The 24,303-nt window shown below is 35.8% G+C and overlaps 1 protein-coding gene across 1 annotated transcript in view; it reads right to left on the bottom strand.

The window, feature by feature from the left end:
- The window catches only part of LOC145679576 (uncharacterized), a 694,799-nt gene that overhangs the window by 265,139 nt on the left and 405,357 nt on the right, over positions 1–24,303 (bottom strand). The gene's annotated exons all lie outside the window — the stretch shown is intronic.

Genomic DNA, 24,303 nt, shown 5'->3' with positions numbered 1-24,303 from the left:
TGTCGATCCCTTCATCAGCATTAAATTGACAAAGATATGAATTTGGAATGTTTTTATTTAATATACCTTCTTTGATTATGTTTCATTATGTTATGAATCAGTATAGGAGTTAAGGACAGCTACATTTAAAGCACACGTTGTGGGCACACGCTCACCCTTAAATTTCGGAAATTGCTAAATTTTAAAATTTGAAATGGTAAGGTAGAACTATACTATGTTGTGCTTGATGTTTGGGTAATCCATCTTGTCCTCTTTCGGATGTAAAATAGCAAAAAAATATAAATTTGGAAGGTTTTTAATCTAATGTATATCTTTTGACAACGTTATATTACGTTATGGCTGAGTATAGATATCCGAGACAGGTGTATACTAGAGCTCCACCTTTAAAATTTCGGGCAGTGATGTATAGACTCACCCTTAAATTTTGGAAATTGACAAATTTTAAAATTCGATATGGTAACGTAGGACTATGGTATGTACCTCGTGATTGATCTCGTTCCCTTTTTTGGGTACAATATTCTTAAAAATTAATCTGGAGTGTTGATAAGGTCAAGGTCATAGCAATGTAACAGATATGTATAGGATTCTAGATTGCTACTAAATAGTAAGGACCCTTGGTATGAACACAACGGAAGGTCCCTGAGTTTGATTCCTTTTGATAGGTTTTGAAAAGTCCTAATTTGATTTCCTGTGATAGCATTTTTACGTTATGCTATAAATTCACGTCTCGTACAGCTTTGGTGTTGAAAAGGAACGTAATCATTTAATTAAAATAATATTTTATGAATTATTTTATAGCTTTGTATTGCTTTTGTTATTTATAATAAAGTATCTAAGAATTTTTTACGAAGAGTATAATGTCTGAAATACGTCAGTCCACCCATTTAGTCTTACTACATCAGCATTTTTCTCAGCTGATAGAATTAAAATGCAAGATGTATTTTTAATGCTCAGTATTAAACATAATATTCATTGAATAAAGATTTATGTTATCGGTACGAAATGTAATGAAAATAAATTTTCATAATATATATCGATGAGTAGTACATTTTTAATGGCATAATCACGATATTGCTGCAATGAAGTATGTTTATACATCTGGGAAAAATTACAATTTAACATTATTTTATTATGAATCACCTTTCAATGTTGATTTTGAATATCATAATAAGTCAACGAAGTAAGTTTTGTTAAAGATAGGATTGTGGTCATAACAAATAAAGAATATTTTTGGAAAATATAGCGATTCAATGAAATGTTGTCATTCCAAAATATTGATGTATCACTGATATGAGAAATGTATTTATCATATCTCGCTGAAATCAGAACATGATTTAAGGGTTATTTTGTGATTACAGCTGTCAACCAATAACATTCCTTGTCATATGTCGGTTTGGTTGTTACTTAATGAGGAAAAATGATGTCATTGTATTTTTACATACTGTGTGATATTTGTCAATACTGTGTGATATTTGTAAGCTTTGTTCTAATTGATTCTCAATGACATCATGCATTACCTTACTACTTTCTGATTGGTCGATAACCAATATAAATATAAAATTTTTCTTTTCATATCGTACACCAGTGAAAGCTGTTGATTTGACTGTATGTGCATTTTATCAGCGAATGTTCTCTGCTTTAACGGTGTGAATTTTAAAATTCAAGTGAACGAGCTATTTTTTAATCCAACAGAACAAATTTGAGGTAAGCCCAATTTTATTTTCAAGATACTTTTATTGCAACGTAGTATGTGCTAGAATATCGAATATCATTGTGTTAGAATATCGAATGAGAAAGCACAAATTTTGAGGTTTTACCCTCAGGTAAGTTTACAATTTCCGCTTGTCTCGAAAATTAAGCATAAAGATTTCGCTTGCTATTCTTTGAATTTGGTTCAGTATTAATTCCATCTGCATCAGTGAAGTAATTTTTGTGCAACATAAATTTTGATTTTACAAAATTTTGTTTTCTAGAAAACTACGGATGAGGATTCCCTTTGGGTTTTGTAGAAGTGTTGCACTTTCATCTCTATTAATGATGTGATTCATGTTCTACATTACATTTTTTAGTTATAAGCCTTGGAGGATAAGAAAATCGGTTCTCTCTGAAGATTTATAGTTCAGTCATCTTCGGATACTATTAAAAGTTTCTCTCTCTCTCTCTCTGATTAACATGTAAGTGAAGACGTTGTGAAATCTGATCTTGAAACTGAAGTTTAAATTCTTGTTTCTTTCTCTTTATTTGTTGTTTCAGATATTTTTCTTCACTTATATTTTCATTCTTTTTGATTTTCCTATCTTTTAATATGGCTACAACTGGTTTTGCTATCTTGAGATAAATCAACAATCATTATCTGCATGTTAATCTCGAGGGTGAAAGTTGGAAGTATAAATTAACTGTTCTGTTAGTGACAGATATTATTGAGTGGTTTGAGATATCATTACAACATATTTTGGATTATTTATTGGTAAAGGTCGATAAATTATCCGAGGTTGGATTACCAATATTATCACATGATAAGAAGAGCAAAGCTTCTATTTATCCTTCAGCCAAGCAAGTCATCTGTCGTTGGAGATTCTATGACTATCTTTGACCGCATATTACAGAGGAATTACATTTTCCTCATGAACGAATCATTTATTGTATATTTTTATCATGTGAAAGTATTCCGTGGATTTGGAAGAGTACATCAATGTCTTTTGTCAAATAAAGTAATATTGAGGAGAAGAAATGCATTTTCCGTGTAAAATTACAGACAAGAAGTGTTTGGTTTATACAATAGTGATCACTACTGGTCAGGGGAAGAACAAGGATACAAATAGGAAAATGTACAAACAATGTACGAGTACCACAGGAAGTATGTCGTTAACCCTGACATACAAGAACTTTTCTGTAAATCCTCAGTGAATTTGGACCATGGAGCTTCAGTGAAAGAGTTGCGACAATTACAGGGATATTTTACGGATTACAAACTTACATCGTATAACAGTTTTACCGGTGAAAATATTCTGTATGAAGGGCGTGGCAGTGAAGACAAAATTCCAATTAATTTGCTGTGTTTCAATTCTTAATATTATATTACAACGTCGCTAACATCCATTTTCCTGCTGTTTATTTTTGTGTTGCATATCCCAGAAATATCAAGATAGAGACGTCTAAAATTGTTCAACCATACGTGAGAAATGTGTACAAAATCACTCACAGCAAGACTAGTATTGTGAAAAATTGTCCTGAATGCAATTGAGAATTTTATGGTGAGATATGCTACACGAATCACATTTCAGCACCATATCATATTGGCCAGATGGTATGCAAGATAGTGAAACAATGTTCCAATTGTCTAGTATTTTTTTTTCATTTGTACACACAGGCAAAGGACTACGTAATTGTACTGACTATTTTTTGCAGTGTGTGTCACAAACACGTTTCGTCGTCCCATCAATGCTACATGAAGGCTGATACGGCACACTGAAAACACGAAATTCCACTACTGTTACATGTAAAGAAGGCCATGCTTGCGTTTTATGACATCAAAGTGACTCAGGATACTACATGTGATGATGACAGGCTCATTCACAAACCAAATTTGCTGATTGCTCGACAAGTGTGCTACAGTTGCATTGGAGGGAGGATATACCATCTCTGTGAAATTTGTGGACAGTGAGAACACATTTCTCAAGAAGCCTCAACCAATTTCTTTCTTGCATATTTATGATAACGAAACCGTACATCAAGAAGATTACATATCTAGTACATAATTCCGAATGCCACTCATTCTAGCTTTGGAACTTCTTTTATAAAATAACAGACAAATTCTGACCAAAGCATATATTAACTAATAAATAATAGCGTTACAGTTTCGGCAAATTAACTTTGCCTTCATCAGACACATTATGAAATACAATTTCTAAGATTACAGCTTATATACTTCTTAAAGTGAGAGGAGGTATTCCATGAACCAATCATATTCGTCCTTTCCTTTAACAATTTTTAATTAATACAAATGCAACTTTTAATGATCAACTTTCACTTAAGAGCTAAACTTTTAATTGGCACACCTGTGTATGAATAACTTCCACTTTTGAAAAACATAAACTTTTAATTGTCTATCCGTTGTTCAACACACCTGTTTTAATCTCTTCTTTCTTCTCTGTTTTATCCAATATCTTTCTCCATACCTCATGTATATTTAGTCCGCTATTCCAATTCATAAGTTTCTCGCTTCCTTCCTTTCTTATCCATTCTGCCTCTTTCCATTTTCTTATAATGCTTCTTTTCTCCTTTTTCAGCCCCTCTACGCCTTCCCAGTCTATTTCATGTCCTGTCTCCCTTACATGTTTATATATAGCGTTACTATCTCTTTTCAATCGAACGTCGTCCTTGTGCTGTTTAATCCTTTCTTGTAACCTCTTTCCTGTTTCTCCTACATAACTCATATCACATTCTTTGCATTTAATTCTATATACAACCCCTTCATCACTTATTTGAATCTCTGTTACCTTCCTTTTCCTCGTTCGCAATGCATCTAACATTCTTCTGCTACCTTTTCTGTACGTTCTTACTCCTCCTTTTCTCAATAAGTTTTTTAAGACTTCCGTTTTTTCTCCTATGCTCTCTATCCAAAACCATCTTTTCTTTTCTTCTTCTCTATCTTCTCTCACTTCCTTCTGCCTTCTGCCCTCTTCTTTCTTGCTATTCTTCTTCAATATATCCTCACTATATCCATTCTGCATTAATAAACTGTGAAACTGTTCTATGTCTTCTTTTCTCTTCTCGTCATCACTGTCTATCATTCTTATCCTTCTCTCCATGTTTCTAATAAAGTTCCTTCTAGTTCCTTCATCTACATCACTTCTTCTATGGCAATAAACACCTGCTGAACATTGTTTTCTATACCATGTTGTTTCAAATTTCCCTTCTACTTTCCTTATTGTCATATCTAAAAAGTTTATTTTCCCCTCTTCCTCTAATTCTACCTCCAGGCTTATTCCTTTTTCTTTATCTTCTATCCTTCTCACAAAGCGTAGATGCCAAAGCAATGTTTCCCAGCTTAAGAAGGGATTATATTTTGAAGGTATTGGAAAAAGAAATGGAGAATAGAACAGTAAGGAAATGGAAGAAAGATAAAGTGATAAAAGCATTAAAACTGATATGGGAGGACAGTGTGTGTACGATAGGAGAAAAATTAGTGAAAATAAAGGAAGGACTAAGTATAGAATCGAAATTAAGCCCAGTGTTATCAGAAATTGTGATGAATAAATGGGAAGAGAAAGTTAAAGAAGAAGGAGGCGAAAGACTGATTATGTTTTGCAGGTATGTGGATGATTGTTTAGGTATTTGGAAAGGAACGAAGAGACAATTCGAGCAATTTGTGAGAAGGATAGAAGATAAAGAAAAAGGAATAAGCCTGGAGGTAGAATTAGAGGAAGAGGGGAAAATAAACTTTTTAGATATGACAATAAGGAAAGTAGAAGGGAAATTTGAAACAACATGGTATAGAAAACAATGTTCAGCAGGTGTTTATTGCCATAGAAGAAGTGATGTAGATGAAGGAACTAGAAGGAACTTTATTAGAAACATGGAGAGAAGGATAAGAATGATAGACAGTGATGACGAGAAGAGAAAAGAAGACATAGAACAGTTTCACAGTTTATTAATGCAGAATGGATATAGTGAGGATATATTGAAGAAGAATAGCAAGAAAGAAGAGGGCAGAAGGCAGAAGGAAGTGAGAGAAGATAGAGAAGAAGAAAAGAAAAGATGGTTTTGGATAGAGAGCATAGGAGAAAAGACGGAAGTCTTAGAAAACTTATTGAGAAAAGGAGGAGTAAGAACGTACAGAAAAGGTAGCAGAAGAATGTTAGATGCATTGCGAACGAGGAAAAGGAAGGTAACAGAGATTCAAATAAGTGATGAAGGGGTTGTATATAGAATTAAATGCAAAGAATGTGATATGAGTTATGTAGGAGAAACAGGAAAGAGGTTACAAGAAAGGATTAAACAGCACAAGGACGACGTTCGATTGAAAAGAGATAGTAACGCTATATATAAACATGTAAGGGAGACAGGACATGAAATAGACTGGGAAGGCGTAGAGGGGCTGGAAAAGGAGAAAAGAAGCATTATAAGAAAATGGAAAGAGGCAGAATGGATGAGAAAGGAAGGAAGCGAGAAACTTATGAATTGGAATAGCGGACTAAATATACATGAGGTATGGAGAAAGATATTGGATAAAACAGAGAAGAAAGAAGAGATTAAAACAGGTGTGTTGAACAACGGATAGACAATTAAAAGTTTATGTTTTTCAAAAGTGGAAGTTATTCATACACAGGTGTGCCAATTAAAAGTTTAGCTCTTAAGTGAAAGTTGATCATTAAAAGTTGCATTTGTATTAATTAAAAATTGTTAAAGGAAAGGACGAATATGATTGGTTCATGGAATACCTCCTCTCACTTTAAGAAGTATATAAGCTGTAATCTTAGAAATTGTATTTCATAATGTGTCTGATGAAGGCAAAGTTAATTTGCCGAAACTGTAACGCTATTATTTATTAGTTAATATATGCTTTGGTCAGAATTTGTCTGTTATTTTATAATTCCGAAGTTTATGATGGCATTTTATACTTAAATATACGATGGAGAAACATGGACCAAAACCTACAATCATCTTGAGCGGGACAAAGATTTTAAGCATGAAAATCACTTATTGATTCGCTAAATTTCATGCTCGTGGTGCTGAGTACGGTATTTTCATTTACTGGCTACTAAAGAATATTATCCACACTTCTTTTTAACACTACGGCAAATGAAGCCTATATGGGAAAACTACCAGACATCCATTATTATGACGTTGATGAAATGAAAGTGAATGAAAGGGAAAAGTTAACGAAATGGTTCGAAAAACACCAGGACGTTACGTTTATGTTTCAAGAATTCGTCAGATACTGTGTACAGGACGTCAATGTACTTCGGCTAGACTGTTTATCTTCTATGACACCTTACCAGAACAGACGCATGTAAGCCCATTCTTGGAGAGTATAACAATAACAAGTACCTGCAATCTTGTTTTCCTTCGAAATTTCTTGAAACTAATACCATCAGCTTCCCTTCTGCAAAAGGATACCGCCATCGAAATAATCCATCCCGTATTGCACTTCAATGGCTTGTCTACGTGAAGAAAACAGAGGGACATGCAATTATACATGCTGCAAGACAAAAAGCAATTTTTGTTTCTCGTTTTCATCTGGACATATACTATAAACACCTTGACGCACAAAAACATGTTTAAGTATTTCAAGGCGGTAGTTTTTACGGGTGTTAGCAATGTTTCGCTATAGGCCGTATCAGCTCATTTATGAAAATCCAAAGACCTAGAATTTTCACTACACAACATAGTGTAAAACGAAGTTATTACGCTCTATGGAATAGAAGGTTCACGAAATTTGAGAGAATGAATTCCGTCAACTGCTAAAATTTAAATGAGTATTAGCATCTTAGTTAAACATACATTCGTATTCAAATAAGGCATCATTAAATCCACGATATAGTTTCTATTGTGGTCGTGTTAATGTCATTAAATTGTATCATGCAGCACTTGAAAATGAAGGCGAAGAAATTAGATAATTGGGCATTATTTCTTTGTATTCTTTTATTAATGTGCGTGGACGATATCCAGTGGGTCACTCACAAATCTATCTACAGGGAGATCTAGCAATGCTTGCTATTAATTATGTAAATGGATTAATATACACCATTAATCATATTACTACCAATAAATATCTTCCATCCTGTGCTCACATTTTGCACCAATAAGAAGTCGTTGTTCCTACTTTGTGCTGCATGCGCCAACGAATAAAATCAAGATTTTCCATGTAACTATTCCGACAGCTAACAATGCCTGACAGTGCGTTAGTGACCTACGAAATCCAAAAAGCCGTAGAACTTGAATTATCAAGCCATTGAAGTGTACGAAATTTGGGACTATTACGGCAAAGTGTAGGGTCTAAGGCATTATAGTGTATGATCTTGAAACAAATACGGGTGTATTATTCAGTGAATATATAAATACGATTCTGTAATCCAAGCTTGAATCTCCTGGATGTGTCACGGAAGAACAAAAGCAACAATAAATTCATAGGGTACAACATCGTGAAGGAATTACCTTATATGCATCGAATATGGTAACGAATACAGCACGTTGCAGAATCGCAAAACTTAGCTTGAACCCCATGTACAGACGACTTGCCATGCGGGACAAATTCTACCAGACTACCATCATTAATGGCCCAAGTTGTAATATAATATTGAGAATTGAAACACAGCAAATTAATTGGAATTTTGTCTTCACTGCCACGCCCTTCATACAGAATATTTTCACCGGTAAAACTGTTATACGCTGTAAGTTTGTAATCCGTAAAATATCCCTGTAATTGTCGCAACTCTTTCACTGAAGCTTCATGGTCTAAATTCACTGAGGATATACACAAAAGTTGTTGTATGTCAGGGTTAACGACACACTTCCTGTGGTACTCGTACATTGTTTGTACATTTTCTTATTTGTAACCTTGTTCTTCCCCTGATCAATAGTGATCACTATCATAGGCGCCGACTTTGGAGGGGCAGGACACTTTTGCCCCCCCTTCCCAATATTTAAAGGTGGGGTCCTCGCCCCCACCAATATAATCCAGTTTAGGAATAAGTAACAAAGAAAAGTAAGAATTTCTGTCGTAAACTTCGTCGTACCTTTAATTCAATATTAGGAACAGCCTTCTTATTCGATAGAAAACGCCACTTTCAAAGTTGTGTTTAATAGAGCACTGAAGCTTCAACCAACACTATCGCAGCACTGATATGACAAAAGACCATCAATGTGGTGCGCAAACTTGCAGTGAAGTTCCCAAATTTTGAACTTAAATTTGTTTTAGGCAAATTTGATTTAGGTCTTGAAGTTCGCAGCGGAACGGATGGAGCGGACCGAGATCCTGTGGGGGAGAAGCATGCATCAAGCAGTTGATAGAAAACGTCTGAATATGATGACACCAAATATAATATATGACCCCCCCGTAATAAATTTGTTAGTTTTTCGCATTCCACTTAGAACAATAATCAATAATCCTTCTTAGCATTTCTAAGAATTTCATTGACTTTCCATTTTCTTATGCTCTTTGTTCAGAAATAATACTGTATTTGCCAAATTTCATATAATGTAAGAATAGCGTCCTCTTTTTCTCTCTTTTGTCCTTTCTACTTTTCTGTTTCTTTTTCTTGATGTTACTTTCTTTCGTTTCGGCTATCATACTCTCGACTGTTATCAGTTGTAATTCAAGTCGAACGTCGGCCGTCATCAGTATCACCAAAACTAAGAAACACCTAAGCGAAACTGATGTTCCACACCAACTTGCGCGGATATCAACATAACAGGACTTTAGTTATTATAGCAAAGGAAAAATTATATCGTTTTGTTATTTTAGAAAGAAGGAAATGTTTGAATTACAGAAAATCAAAACAGGGAATATTTAGCCCGTAAAATTAGGTAGGCCAAGAGTATACTTCCTTTTTCTTCTATGGATAGAATAAAAGGTGAGATTCACTCCTAAGGTTTTGTATTGTACGATATAGGATTTATCGGTCTGCAATTCTTGCCATTGAAATTTCAATTCATGCATAAATTAAAATACATTTAATTCTCAAACTCAGATGGGCGATTGCTCACTTCCTTCCCTGTGTTGGGCATAGCCCCTCGAAACAAAATCCTAAAGGCGCCACTGGTTGTCTTCAACATTGCGAGGTGGGCAGATTTGAGACTTATTCTAGGGAAGGGAGATGAAATCCATATTACGGTAAGGGGCCGCAGTGGCTCAGTGGTAGAGCGTTCACCTCTGGTGCATTGGGATCCGGGTTCAAACCCTGCTCCCGCGACGTGAACTTTGTAGTGGACAAACACCATGTGCGTGGGTTTATTCGGGGTTCTCCCGTTTCCTCCCACTTTCTTCGTTCCACCATTCCATTCATTTCTCATTATCACAGTTTCCTTTAGCTCAGCGAGCATAACCGTGGGACATAAAACTCAAAGATTTCCATATTACGGTAGATGAATCTGATTTCTGAGGTGAACATGTAGTAGAGTATATTATATATTAGGCGATGTAGATGAAGTACTAGTAGCACATATCCGTATTACAAATCACTGCCGTGAACACATTCTGAAATCTTAATACATGAATATTTATAATTGGTATGTTTCCAATTAGACATCAACAATGATCCACGTTAAAATTTTGGACACTTGTTTTATAATAATATAAATAATGACTTCCCCAAAACTATGAAGAAAGAAAATTATGTTTGACGCAACAATACTTTTATTTGAGCAAAATGATGATAATCTCAATAGCATTACAGGAATCATTCCAGAAATCTTACACGTGTCATATACACTTTAGTTAACAGATGTAACCTTAAGATTACGGAGAAAAATATTCCAGCAATTAAAGTCTTTTCTTTACCTCCGAAGCATGAGTAGATGCCTAGGCTGATACTACAAATAGATGAAATGCGCATTTACTGAAAAGATGGGTTCTACTGACGTAGGGTAGTCTATATACTCTTTGTGTGCTAGGGCCTAGGAGAGAGGAGGAGATACGATTTCACATCAGGTGACGTCCCGCACAGTCGCACACCTTCATTTTCATTAAAAATGGGAAAGCCAAGAGAAATCAATTTCATCTCACTTTCCTTTGAGGCAGACGGACACAAATCATAACACTTATCCCAAAAAGCACTTTTCACGTCAGATTATTGGGGGGACTGTCCCCCAGGCCCAAGATTGGGGACATGTCCCTCTCATCCTCCCGGGTTTTATGGCCACTGCAGTGGCTCCCCATATTTTCTTCAAGTCGGCGCCTATGACCCCTATTGTATACACCAAACACATCTTGTTTGTAATTTTGCACGGAAAATGCATTTCTTCTCCTTAATATTACTTTATTTGACAAAAGACATTGATGTACTCTTCCAAATCCACGGAATACTTTCACATGATAAAAATATACAATAAATGATTCGTTCATGAGGAAAATGTAATTCCTCTGTAATATGTGGTCAAAGATAGTCATAGAATCTCCAACGACAGATGACTTGTTTGGCTAAAGGATAAATAGAAGCTTTGCTCTTCTTATCATGTGATAATATTGGTAATCCAACCTCGGATAATTTATCGACCTTTACCAATAAATAATCCAAAATATGTTGTAATGATATCTCAAACCACTCAATAATATCTGTCACTAACAGAACAGTTAATTTATACTTCCAACTTTCACCCTCGAGATTAACATGCAGATAATGATTGTTGATTTATCTCAAGATAGCAAAACCAGTTGTAGCCATATTAAAAGATAGGAAAATCAAAAAGAATGAAAATATAAGTGAAGAAAAATATCTGAAACAACAAATAAAGAGAAAGAAACAAGAATTTAAACTTCAGTTCCAAGATCAGATTTCACAACGTCTTCATGTACATGTTAATCAGAGAGAGAGAGAGAGAGAGAGAGAGAGAGAGAGAGAGAGAGAGAGAGAGAGAGAGAGAGAAAGTTTTAATAGTATCCGCAGATGACTGAACTATAAATCCTCAGAGACTAGAAAGTGGCCAGCTAGCCAACTAGCACAGTTTGGTTTGTGTTTTTTGCATTGGAATTTTTGTGCCCCTAATCTAGTGTAACGTAATCGATTGTAACTTAATCTAATTCAACCAAATTTAACCGATTGGAGTACGTTTCGGTACATTTTTTTTTTTTTCATTTTCAAATTGGTTCTGCGATACGGCAGTAATTCCCTAAATTTAGGTTAGGTTAGTTTGGATAATTTTTAGATTAAGGGCTGTGGCTTACTGCTAGAGGTGATAACTTGATTTTGTCTTTTTGTGAATAGTTGTTGTATAATAGAGTGAAAAAAGTGACCCGCTTCGTTTTATTATGGCAAAAATACTTAATAAAGCTAGGCGGTATACGGCTGCACCCCTATAATACAATCAAAACAACGCTATTTCCAAGCAGAAATCCGTACTACAGAGGAAAAACGTCAGCGTGGTGAGTGGTAGGCCTGGTTTGAATCTTTCCGCCACCACATACCTTTTATTACAAAATTTTTATTTATAATTTTTACTTCATTAATTTTTATTTAAATCTCATTTTCCAAGGGGAGTGTCAGACCCGCAACTAGAGGAGGCCTAGGAGGTCTGGCCTCTCGTAAACTTTTCGTGGCCCTTCCAGACCTTAACACAAAAAACACAATTTAAATATGTGGAAGAGAATTTTTAATGACTTGGCCCCCCTAACATATCCATGGCCCCCCAAACCTCTGTGGCTGATTGCGGGCCTGGGCAGTGTGACCCTTGTACTTAAAAAAATTAGAAAATCAGTTTTCGCTACATTTTTCCTTCCTTCAATTTACACGCTAGAGTGCGCTAACAGTGGTGCGTGTTCTCTGACGAGATTATAAAGTTAACAATTACGAAAAGATATTTAAAAAATAATGTTTTTCCCAACTTTTTAGTACAATTTTGCAGAAACTCTTTGCATCAAATAACAATAAATGAGCAAGTTTGGTTATGTAATCAAACAGTTGTGTATTTTCTTACTTGGTTATTTAGATATAGTTCATCAAATTTATTTTATTTCTTTTCCTTCTTTCAACCTAATATTCAGTAAGGTAACCCAGTTATTACTTTTTAAATTTTTAAGGCCTCTTGTACTTCTTCAATTGTTTTTGGGATCTTTCTACAGTCTCAAAGCTATAGAGACTGATTTACTTTTTTATATTGTGTCCCTTCACTGGTTTCTTCCCAATGATATAGTTACCGTAAGACATGTGTTGCTGTGTGTTAAGGGGCCTCATAAACCAAATTAAAGTACCGCTAATTTTATCACTTTTCTGTAATCAAACTGAAAAATATTCGAAAAATTGCTTTGTAGGAACAGTAGTGTGCATGAGATAGAGTTATCGCTTTCATTAACTGCTTTCATTAACTAGAAATTTGTGGAATTCGTATTAACGAAAGCAGTTAGCCTACTCGTGATAACTGTCTCATGCACGCTACTGTTCCTACAGAGCAATTTTTCGAGTTATTCTTTCAGTTTGATTACGGAAATTTGGTAATATTTAGCGGTACTTTAATTTGGTTCCTTCGAAACCTGGTCCTTAAGACTCAGGCATTTATTCATCCGGCTGCCTGCGTACGGATTTGAGGTCGTAAAAAATACAATCGCTGACCAACCCGCGTGCGACATTTTGGCGGCAGCAGACACGTTACCGCTAAGCGGGCCGACGGCGTAAAGTGTAAAGTTGTTGGCGGGGCACTGTCGATACTAGCCCGAGGCCCGCTGTTTGGCCGCTCTTGGCCATTGTAGGCCCGCTCTCGGCCAGCCAGCGGATTGTCAATGGGAAACGCTGATGGCATGCCTACTACAAAGATTTTGTTTCACAGGCAATTAGTGGAACAGTAAATCTGATAAATTAAGCCATGGCTATTCTTTTGTTTATAGTCGCCGACTTTTGGCCATGCTCGCAAATAAAAACTGAAGTTGACGTTTAAAATCTCTTTTCAAATAGTTGATGGCAAAACGACAGCCTGAAAAGTCCGTATTCCAACGGATTTCTGCGGCTTTTTTTCTGCAAAGAACTCGTTGGCAACGAACAAATTTTGAATGCATAGAACAGTGTTGTTCCTTGTGGTCTTCATAGTGCAAATGTGCTTTCAGGGGGAAAATGTACTGACTGTTATAAGTTTTTCACATTAGGCCCACAGATGTTAATTGAATTATTAGCTGCTTGCTTGTTATTTTTAGGTCGCTTTCAAGCATTTGTAAGTCATTCCCAGATACTTTCCCTCTATATGGCATTTAAATCCTACTAAGAATTGTAGAAATGTACTGCGTGTCATGGGAATCCGCCACGATTTTCATTGCATTGCTACGCACTTTTCTGCTGTTTGCCGACTGCTCGGAAAGGCTACTTTCCAGCGGCGGCGCCGGCGCATTTTATGAGCCTTCTAGCTGTTTGCTGATTGCTCGAACGGACCTCTTTTCGATGTCGGCTTCCCGATTCTCTCACAGGCGACGTTCGACCTCTTTCCACCGTCGAAAAGTGGTCCTTTGCCAACTGGAAATCAACCCTTCAAGAAGGCAAAATTTTCACCACATTTTACAGTAGCTTTGCCTAAGCCTGCCTCCGTGCAATGGTTTCTCGGCAAGGGCACAATTGCTAATTCTAAAAGTATATAATACTTGCATTTCCCATTCAATTTCTTCTTTTTTGGCTGTGAGTGCTGCAAAAAAGCAAAAAGGAAGAAATTTTATACTGGGACACACAAAAAATTCAAGTATTATACTTGAAGAACTTGCAAGGGTGCTCCTTGTCGAGAAATAATAGCATGGGGGAAGACTTAGGCAAGACTAATGTAAAAGGTGATGAAAAGTTTGCCTTCCTGACGGGTTGATTTCCAATCGGCAAAGGGCCACTTTTCGACGGCGGCAAGAGGTCGGATGCCACCTCTGGGAGAATCGGGAAGCCGACATCGAAAAGAGGCCCTTTCGAGCAATCGCCAAACAACCGGAAAGGCGCATAAAATGCGCCGGCGTCGCCGCTGGAAAGTAGCCTTTCCGAGCAGTCGGCAAACAGCAAAAGAAAAAAAAGTGCATAAAAATGCACCGGCGCCGCCGTCGAATAGTTGCCTTGCCGAACAGTCGGCAAACAGCCGGAAATGAGCAATAAATGCTCCGGCGCCGCCGTCGGAAAGTTGCCTTGCCGAGTAGTCGGCAAACAGCGGTGAAGGCGCAGTAAATGCGCCGGTGTCGCCATCGAAAAGAGGCCGGCATAAGAGGTCGGCAGTGGATCGGAAAGAGGCCTTTCCGACTGTTTTGTCGACTCTGACGGTCGGCAACATTCGGCAAAGAGTCTGCAAATGGTATTGTTTTTTACGATTTTCGTCCGCTTGCCGCCTCGGCAAAAAGTCGGCAACTTTGAATAAGTAGATCGTCGTGCCACCGCGGACGGGTGCCGGCTGCCTACCGGCGGCTTGCTACCGTCGATTGCGGCAAACTCTCTTGCCGACCGCGACTTCTTGATGGGGTAGTATGTCGAAAAAATAAGGAACTTTTTAAATTAAACAAAATGAGTTAGGTATTTTTTACCAACTGTAGTTCTTTTTATTCAATATACATCCCTTCCGCATCAATATACCGCGGGGCACCTTCAACCAATGCTAGTTGTGTTTTTAATGTCCTCTTTTGGAATCGCCTCAATGATTGTCGTTACGGCAGACTGGTCGTGTGTAAATTGGCCATAAAATATTCCTTTCATGGCCAATTTTCATTTCGGGAATAGGAAATAGTTATACGGGGATAAATCAGGCGAATATGGAGGATGTGGAAGCACAGATATTCATTTTTAGCCAAAAAGTAGCATATTTCGACGTTTCTGTGCCACAGTGCATTGTTGCGCCATGAAAACCGACGGATCTGCGCTCGATACTTGGGCCTTACGCAAGCAATTCGCTTCACGAAACGCTCCATAACATCCAGAGGATATTCACGATTAACCCATTACCAGCCATTGTCCCTTTTTTGGGACGTTCCTTTTTACTATTTTTTGAAAGTGTTTGCAAAGATATTCTTCAAATATTTCATTTCCTTTCATTTGTTTACAATATCTTCTGCATGATACAGAAGTTACTTGCAAACTTTTAATAATACGATGGCCAGGATATGGCGCCACGTTATGTCGAATTTGCATTTTTCCTGTGCAAACTTTTTTCCGTTTTAGCGTAATATTTGTACCGCATATTCAATAAAATAACGTTTGTTCTATGACAACATGTATCATAAAGTAATATGATCGTCTGCTATGCAGCATAAGTGCATTTAGTTAAATTTCTCATATATTTATTTCAAGCATCCCAAAATTGGGACATTGGCTGGTTACGTTAGTATTGTTTCCTATGTGACTTATAATTTAGTCTTATCCAATATTGGTAATTCTAAAGATATTATTAGATGCTGGTGGTAGGTAACGAAGGTTGTATTTCGTAGAACACTGACATTGTATAAGCCTGCCCTCACAGTGTGTGAAATTGTGAATTTATTAGGAAAGTAAGATAGTGATGAGATCGACTCCTGCCCTTTGATGAACAGCAATCAGATGGAGAAAGAAACAAAACGTGGTTTCATGGACCATAGATTTGATAAAGGAAATGAAATTCTCATTGTGAAACGGAATCATAACGGAGATGAACTAACAAATGCATAAAGATAAGTGCAATATAAGTGTACAAACTCCTTTAGGATAACAATAAAGTAATTTAGAATTACATGTATGTAAAACAAATAAGTGTGCAAATGTGTATTCATTTGGAACAATTTCATAAATTTCCCAATTTCAAGGACGTTTGTGAAATACAAATATAAAATGCTTACGTATTCTGCCATTGTCCCAAAAATGGGACGGGTTGTATTTCCTGAACTATATCGGCTATTTTTATTTTAACACTAATTTTGCGTCTTTATATCTCACACAGTTATGAATAAACACATTTTATGACATTAACAACGATACAAGAGTTTTGGCGGGTAATGGGTTAACAGTTTGACCCTTTGAAATGAATTCCCGAAGTATAATACCTTTGCAATCGTAAAAACAACTCAACTTGTCATCTCATATGACTTTTGAAAACTGTTTTTTCGCTTTCGGAGTGGGTGGGAACTTCCATATAGTACTTTGGTGTTTTGTTGGCAGGTCATAGTTGAAGCACCAAGTCTCGTCACCAGTTAAAATCGATTTCAGGAATGTTCTGGTTCCGTCTGGTTGTTTTAATCAGGTCCTTGTAATGTTCAACGCGAGCAAGATTTTGGTCGTCAGTTAAGGTGTGCAGGACAAGTCGAGCAGAGATTTTCCGTTTCTTTGAATCCTTTGTCAAAATTTCGTGAATCATGTCTTTCCTCGTATTTAGTTTCTCTGGCTTACAACTCACAGTCGAATTCCCATCGTGAGAATCACGCACTTGCTCCACCATTTCATCGCGATTTTTGTTTTCCAGTCTGCCTGACTTTGGGTCGTCACTCAAGGATTCACAACCGTCCCAGAATCCCGTATACCACTCGAACACACTTGTACGAGATAAGCACTCATCACCATACACTTGTTTCATTATTTCCAACGTTTGTGAAAATGTTTCACCTAGCTTGAAACAAAATTTAACATTAGCTTTTTGCTCCATGTGTGTTTGTCACGAGGACAACTTAGATTCATTTTTCTTGCTATAACTTGACACTCCGTTCATCGGTTCTCATGATTGTGGTCTCGTTTTGTTGAGAAGATATGTAGCTTTCCGATGATATGTTGCTTCAATAGATGGAGCTAGTGGTTATCCGTAAAGAAAAAACTTCTCTTACTTTTCATACATACTGTGTATATTTACTGAATTATCCACCATCCTGATATAAGGACCATAATCTGCAATATCCTAATCTCAGACTTCGTGAACTTCAATCAATTAATATCTAAGTTCTATGGCTTTAACAATTTAAACGCCACCCATGTTCCTGTAAATCTTTGTTCGTTGTCAAAATATAAGCATGTAGAACCTTTCTTTATTTCACGTACGCGTGCCGCACAGAGGTAAATAATAGTTTTTTATAGGTAAGAAACAGGGCACAACAAGAAAAAGGGGTTGTGTTCTGGAATATACTTAATGTGACCAGTCTATTTGCACCTTTAGTTGCAAGTATTTTTGATCTTCCTCTAGACAGTTTAGACAATAGCCGACGATACATCTCCCATTCTTGCTAATACCTATTTGACGTCTAGATATAGAATTTTGTGGCTTTCATTTTCATCCACTACTTGATAAATTTTAAAAGCAATTACAGTACCTCCGTGAAAATTAGGAAGGGAATTTAATGTTGTTTTATTTGTGTACGGATGTGTGGTTGAGTAATTCAAGATTCAATTTTAGTAATTGTCGAAATTCATACTCTCAAAATCCGTAGACTTTCTACTCTGTAGAACGTAACAACTTCACTTTTCGTAATGTGTGTTCATAATGAACGCTCATTATCTCTTCAGAATTATCATGAACAGCTAATTACGGTCTATGTAAAACCATTGCAAACATCCATGAAAATGACAACCATGGGACTCATAAGCAGGTTTATCTAGTTTATCAGAGTCCTTAAAATATCCGTCTGAATAAAACACATTAATGACATTTCTTTTCTTTTGTAGCAAGTTCTTATTTTTTAATAAGCTATTCATTGTATTGCAATGCGTCACTAATTGTTTCGGCATCTGTATCCGATTGCAGGTAGCATGCCGATGATATTTGGTTCTAGGAAATTTCTTCGAGATACTAAATTACACACACTGGAAAGCTTAATCCTTTCCAGAAATGAATTTACATGGACATGAACGACGAACAGGCTTGTCGAAGTACATGAATATAAACAGAATTATTTACAAATTTTCTCTTGAAAATGAAATGTATTGCTCTGTTGTTTTTCTTACTAAAGTTTTCACTATGATCTTTCATTTCATTGGCGCCGTAATATTGAGCGTCTTGTAGTTACCCTATATATGTTTGATTTGCTGCTGCGTTAAAAAGTGAAGAAACTACGAGTATTATTTGATTGCAGGTAATTCAAATGCCGTGGCTTGTTTGCTCAAGGACATCAGCATCAAATTCAAGGAATCAATTAACGTTAGCGTACTGATTTTGGTACTTATAAATTTTGTGCTACTCAAGATGATGCTGGATTTCAGTTTATACTCTTCGACTATCAATATCTTCAGAATAAACGGTCATAATGTATTTACGAATTACGTGCATGATATATGTTAATGTTGGTGCTCCAATTACATAAACATGCAAGAAAGCATTGATAGAATCTTGAAGAAAAACGTGTTGGGCTGTATACAGATTTCTAAGGAGCGATGAATATCTCCGACTTCAATGCTTTTATAACATAGATGCTGAGTAAATTAGAGTTGTAAACATATGTGTCGTCATGAAAGTTAGTACTTAATAAATACTAAATATTTAGGATAGTATTTTATTATTTTGTATACTGGTTTTGTATACACAACATTCAAATACATGATCGTGATCTGGTTTTCTCCGCTTACGGGAAATATGTTTCTAAAAAATTACTGGTACACCATATTTTTCCTGAACAGACCTCAGTGTTTTGTCCAATGATCAATGGATAATATATGTCATCATTTCATTGACGGTCGGTATGTTTCCAAAAGCTATGCCTCATTGATTATTCTGACAAGTTACCATTTCACAAACATCAAGTTCTTTAACTTTTCTGAAAATAGAATTAATTAATTTACGGCGACATGACATTCAATATTAAAGACATTGAAAATGATTCTTAGTAAAAATGTAAAAGTTTCATTTTCCAAAGTGTATAGACAATGTATATTGCAACATTTCCTTATCATGATATTCAGAAACGTAACACCCATCGATATAAATTGTTAAATATCTTTCTGGTTGTATTTCTTACCGATATCTTAAAAACAGTTCAATCAGAATTGCGAGTTTAAAGTATACGCTGAATGCTACTTTAAAAAATCGTCGCACTTTGAACCAATCATAAGGTTAGAAAAAAATTCTCATTTAGCGTTTCAATTACTGGCGTGTTTCGTATATTCTACTCTTTTATAAAACGAATTCTGTATTGCACACAGCAAATGTGTTTCAAAATTCAATTATGTAGTATATGAATACTAACAATTAGTATTAGCAATAATTAGTGTTATTTTAGTACTTACAACGTACCATTAGCCACGCAGAGTTCAAAGTTTACCACCTGTGAATCACTAAACCATATTAAATATAATCCTACAAAGTTCTTTGTTCTGTCAGTACTAAGGCTATATGTAGCATACATGGAAACTATATAGCTCCCACGTAGAATTGAATTCTAAAGCATTCAGTCTCAACTACATGAGAAACCTAAGACTAAGAGGTTTTCCATCGGGACCTCCTACGATGATGATCACATATAAGCTTCCTAAATCAAAGTACCTATATTTGCACCAATCAGAATTCAGAAAAATCATGTGACATCATAATGTCAGTGTACCTTCCAAATACTAGAGAAAAGTATATCTTAAAATTACTTAGTAACAATCTGGAGGTCATATATGTAGCTATTCAATTATTTTAACAGAATATCACTACTGAAACATATGGCTTTCACATACAAAAGGGTGTCAAAAATCGTGCATTTCTCTTGAAAACTAATCATGGGGGATAAATTTTAATTTTTAGCATGACTTTTCGTAGGCCCTTGGCCTAAGGAAGAACATGATATGATCACGTGAAGGTCTTTGTCCTTTCATCTAGGGTTAAACAGAAGATAGAACATGATGACCTTTATCAAAATATGAGGATTTTTTCTGTACCTTTGCATGCAGGAGGAGAGGGCCAACAGTCAGCGTTAGGAACCTTGACCAGGTGTAATGGGTTCTTTAACTCAAATTTTCTGCCTGAATGACATCATACCAACAGATGATTGGTTCTTATTCAACTCTCACTCCTTCAGATAATGTAGCACTAACGAGTGTAATCAAGTGACTCAAAAGAACCAATCAGCGACAAATTTCCTTAACCGATGTACTTACTACTTACATATACTACTTACTATTTACATATATCACAATTGAAAATGCAGCTTTATTTTTCTTTCCTTACACCCTCTCAGCTGCAGAGATGGGTAGTTGGAATCCGAGGTCGCGCATGTTAAAGCTCAAAATCCTCAATGGAGCTTGCATTTTCTCATTTCAATGAGGTTCTGTCATTTCCTCATTGGATCTATCCTCAGTAGAATTCGGGTTCTTGCTCAATATCCATTTATAATGTTCGTCCTCAATTATTGACCTCGAGACCGGGCTTGAAGTTTGGACATGTGTTCCACTGTTAACCATTAAGGACAACCATTCCAAACTAACTTTACAGGGTGTCATCCTAATTCATCTAGCAATTAAAGATTATTGCTGTGAAGTGCCCCTCCTCTACCTAGGTTCACTGTACACTCTAAGTTAATATGCTTGTTCGAAACAAACATAAATCGTTTACTTCCCTTTGGTTATTGACTGTTTACGCAAAAATTCGTTTATATATGTGCTCCTTGGATAAACATATCGGCAAGCGCCCCTTCCGATGAAATTGAGTTATTAGGTAGAATGGCATGAGATTGAACCATAGAACAGCACTGAACCATAGAACAGCACATAGATACTTTAATTTCGGAAATGTGTGCACGTATCCAAAAATGCATTACCACATGCAATTCTCCCTTTCCTGCAATAGTAGGCACTCCAAATAACAGGCTCGAAGGGGTGGTTGAGAATTAGAAAGGCGTTGGACCAAACCTCAATTTTGTTACAAATATATCAATGTGGCAAACTGCAAACAAAAGAATAAAATAAATTGTTAAGAATTACTATTTTATTATCGTGAGGGGCAATGGATGACATAAAAGTTACAAAATGATCTTACTTAAGCAGTTCAAACAAGATTAATGATAACAAGTAGATATAAGAGAACAGCAGTTTCTCTCCTTTTCCAATAAAAAATCTCGTAAAAAAGAAAAAAGGTTACATAATGTAAATGTTTAATATAAAGGCCTAACAGCACATAAACAAACATCCACACGAAACGGAAAGAGACAAACACAGAATAAGGAACACCAGTGGCTTAGCTGACTAGCGGGCCTTTCATGCAAGATAAAGAGATGAGACCCTAGTGTTAAACCTAATTGTTATAATAATAATAATAATAATAATAATAATAATAATAATAATAATAATAATAATAATAATAATAATAATAATAATAACTATTATTATTATTATTATTATTATTATTATTATTATTATTATTATTATTAAACTTGTTTAATTTCCAAATCTCTGACCCTACCTAGGTCATGTGTGCACCTTTTTTCAATGAGTGGCCCTAAAGGCCAAAAGGGATGGAAATCTCTCAGAGAGAGGAACAAAAAACTTTCTTATGATAAATTCTAGGAGAAAGTTCGAAGTAATTGCTTTGACAGGTGCTTTTATGTTTTTCGAGGACAAAAAAACTTTATCGATAAGAAATTACAGTATATAATATTACATATTTGCAAGTGGATTTATTTACATTGCAATTTGAGATAAGAAAGAAATTGTCATTAGAAGACATTATTGTAAAATTAAAGTTTTATTTCTTCATCTGTCGCAAGTCTTAGGGTCCCCCTGTACCTCGCCTCCTCGAAGATCGAGGTCGAAAATTTAGGATGATGATATATTGATGTTGAAATATTTACGATATATATCGTACATATCGTACAGACCTAGATAAGAGAAATTATGCTTGATATATACTGGAAACACTATCAAAATCTGAATATGTTCTATTTCCGTACCCCCTAACAGCACAATTACATAGCAGGCTATGCCTGTCATGTTCCCTCAGGTACATGGAAATGTGTCCAGTATGTGCCTTATGCACCTCTGAGAGAAAAATCATATAGTTGGCAAGTGATAGTCACAGTCTATGTCCGCTCCTGTGCACATGCCTGACATGTACCTGGGGAATGTGTCTAGTATGTTCTAGGTATGTTTCCCATGCCATAAGCGTCAATGAACCACAAAATTACTCCCCCAAAATATGTTAAATCGCCTATATACGTAATGTGTTTACATTAAGGCGAGTCTAAAAACACTTTAAACAATTAACCGCTTAACTTAAAACGACGAATTATTACGTCTTTTTGCCCTAAAATTATGATCATGAATATATTTGCGCAAAAAGATCTGAATATCAATTTAAACGGCGATTTCTTACGTTAGCCATACGCAGCTGAGTATATGGGTGTCCGATAGATGTGGGTAAGATCAAGGGCGCCGTTTTCTCTGTAAATTTGGGGGCCTACTCAGACACAGAAGGTGTATATATGAGGATAAGACAAATTGCATTCAAATTATGACAAATATTATATATTCATAAATACCCTAGGGGGTCCACATGAGCTTTGGGGGGCCCGAGCCTCTCGGCCTTTCGATAAGATTCATTTAACTATTTTCGGCTAATATTTTGCATTGGTGGCCAATGCTTATTGACGAAATGACGGAACTGAGATAGCATATGTGCATTGTACGAGAAATCATTTGTCTGTTATTTCTCTATGGTCACTTGAATACCTGTTCTGGTCTAGACTGCTCTAATCTATTGCAATGTTTCATAAGCGATTAAGAAAGCACTTAATTAAGTTCCCAATAACTATAGAACATATACTGTGCATATAATAAGTCAGGGAGAAACACTGAAATGGTTTGTCACTAACTGAAATGTTCTCACCACAAGCAATGTTTTAAATATATATAGGAAAAAGCGATGAAAGACTTTTTTGTCCAATTGTGTGGGAAAGAGATAATTCCCACAGAAATAAGAACTTATATGCGTCGCAGAATAAAGTATAAATCGAAAAAAATAGTCACTGTCTTTACGAAATATACCTATACTACGAAATATACCTTACTACTATACCTATACTACGAAATATACTGTCTTTACGAAATATACCTTATACTACGAAATATAAAATAGTCACTGTGTCCACAAAAATCCTTCTATAACCTGGTAGCGATTATAACCGCAAGCAACCACGTGGTAGCCCGGTTTAAAAACTTGTATGTAAAATAACCCGTGTTGACAGAAAAAATATGTGGCCTAGACACGGATGCAGTTCTGATTATTGTTAAAATCACTACAAACAAAGCCGTCTGAAAATTTGTTCTTTAATTATGAAACAACTAAAAATTAACCAGAACTAAAAAGTGTAGGTCCACGTCCCATGTACCTTTAATATTAAACAATAATTCAACTCTTAATTCTACCCATACTTTTCCTCTTAACGTCTTTTCATAGAAAAAATATTTATAACATCGAAACAATTTTCTGTATCTTTATACCATTCAATAAGTGTATGTGTCTGTGGATTTCCTCGGGGTTATCCCATTTCCTCCCGCTTTCCTTCAATCATTCATTTTCTCAAACATTGTAAAATATCCCATCATCATTTTACAAACTTAGTTCAACAACTGAACAATGTAGGCTCCTACCCTAAGTTGACTTTAGCCAAAGATTTTTCCAAGGTTCTCCCGTTTCCTCCCCACTTTTTCAAAGATAGTACCGTATTATCAAGTATTATTATTATTATTATTATTATTATTATTATTTCGAAACAAGTTTCTC

Source organism: Thermobia domestica, chromosome 1 (assembly GCF_964235325.1).
Source record: "Thermobia domestica chromosome 1, izTheDome1.hap1.1, whole genome shotgun sequence".
Classification (NCBI taxonomy): Eukaryota; Metazoa; Arthropoda; class Insecta; order Zygentoma; family Lepismatidae; genus Thermobia; species Thermobia domestica.
The sequence above is the reverse complement of the archived record's forward strand: the minus strand, read 5'-3'. Positions and strand labels throughout refer to the sequence as shown.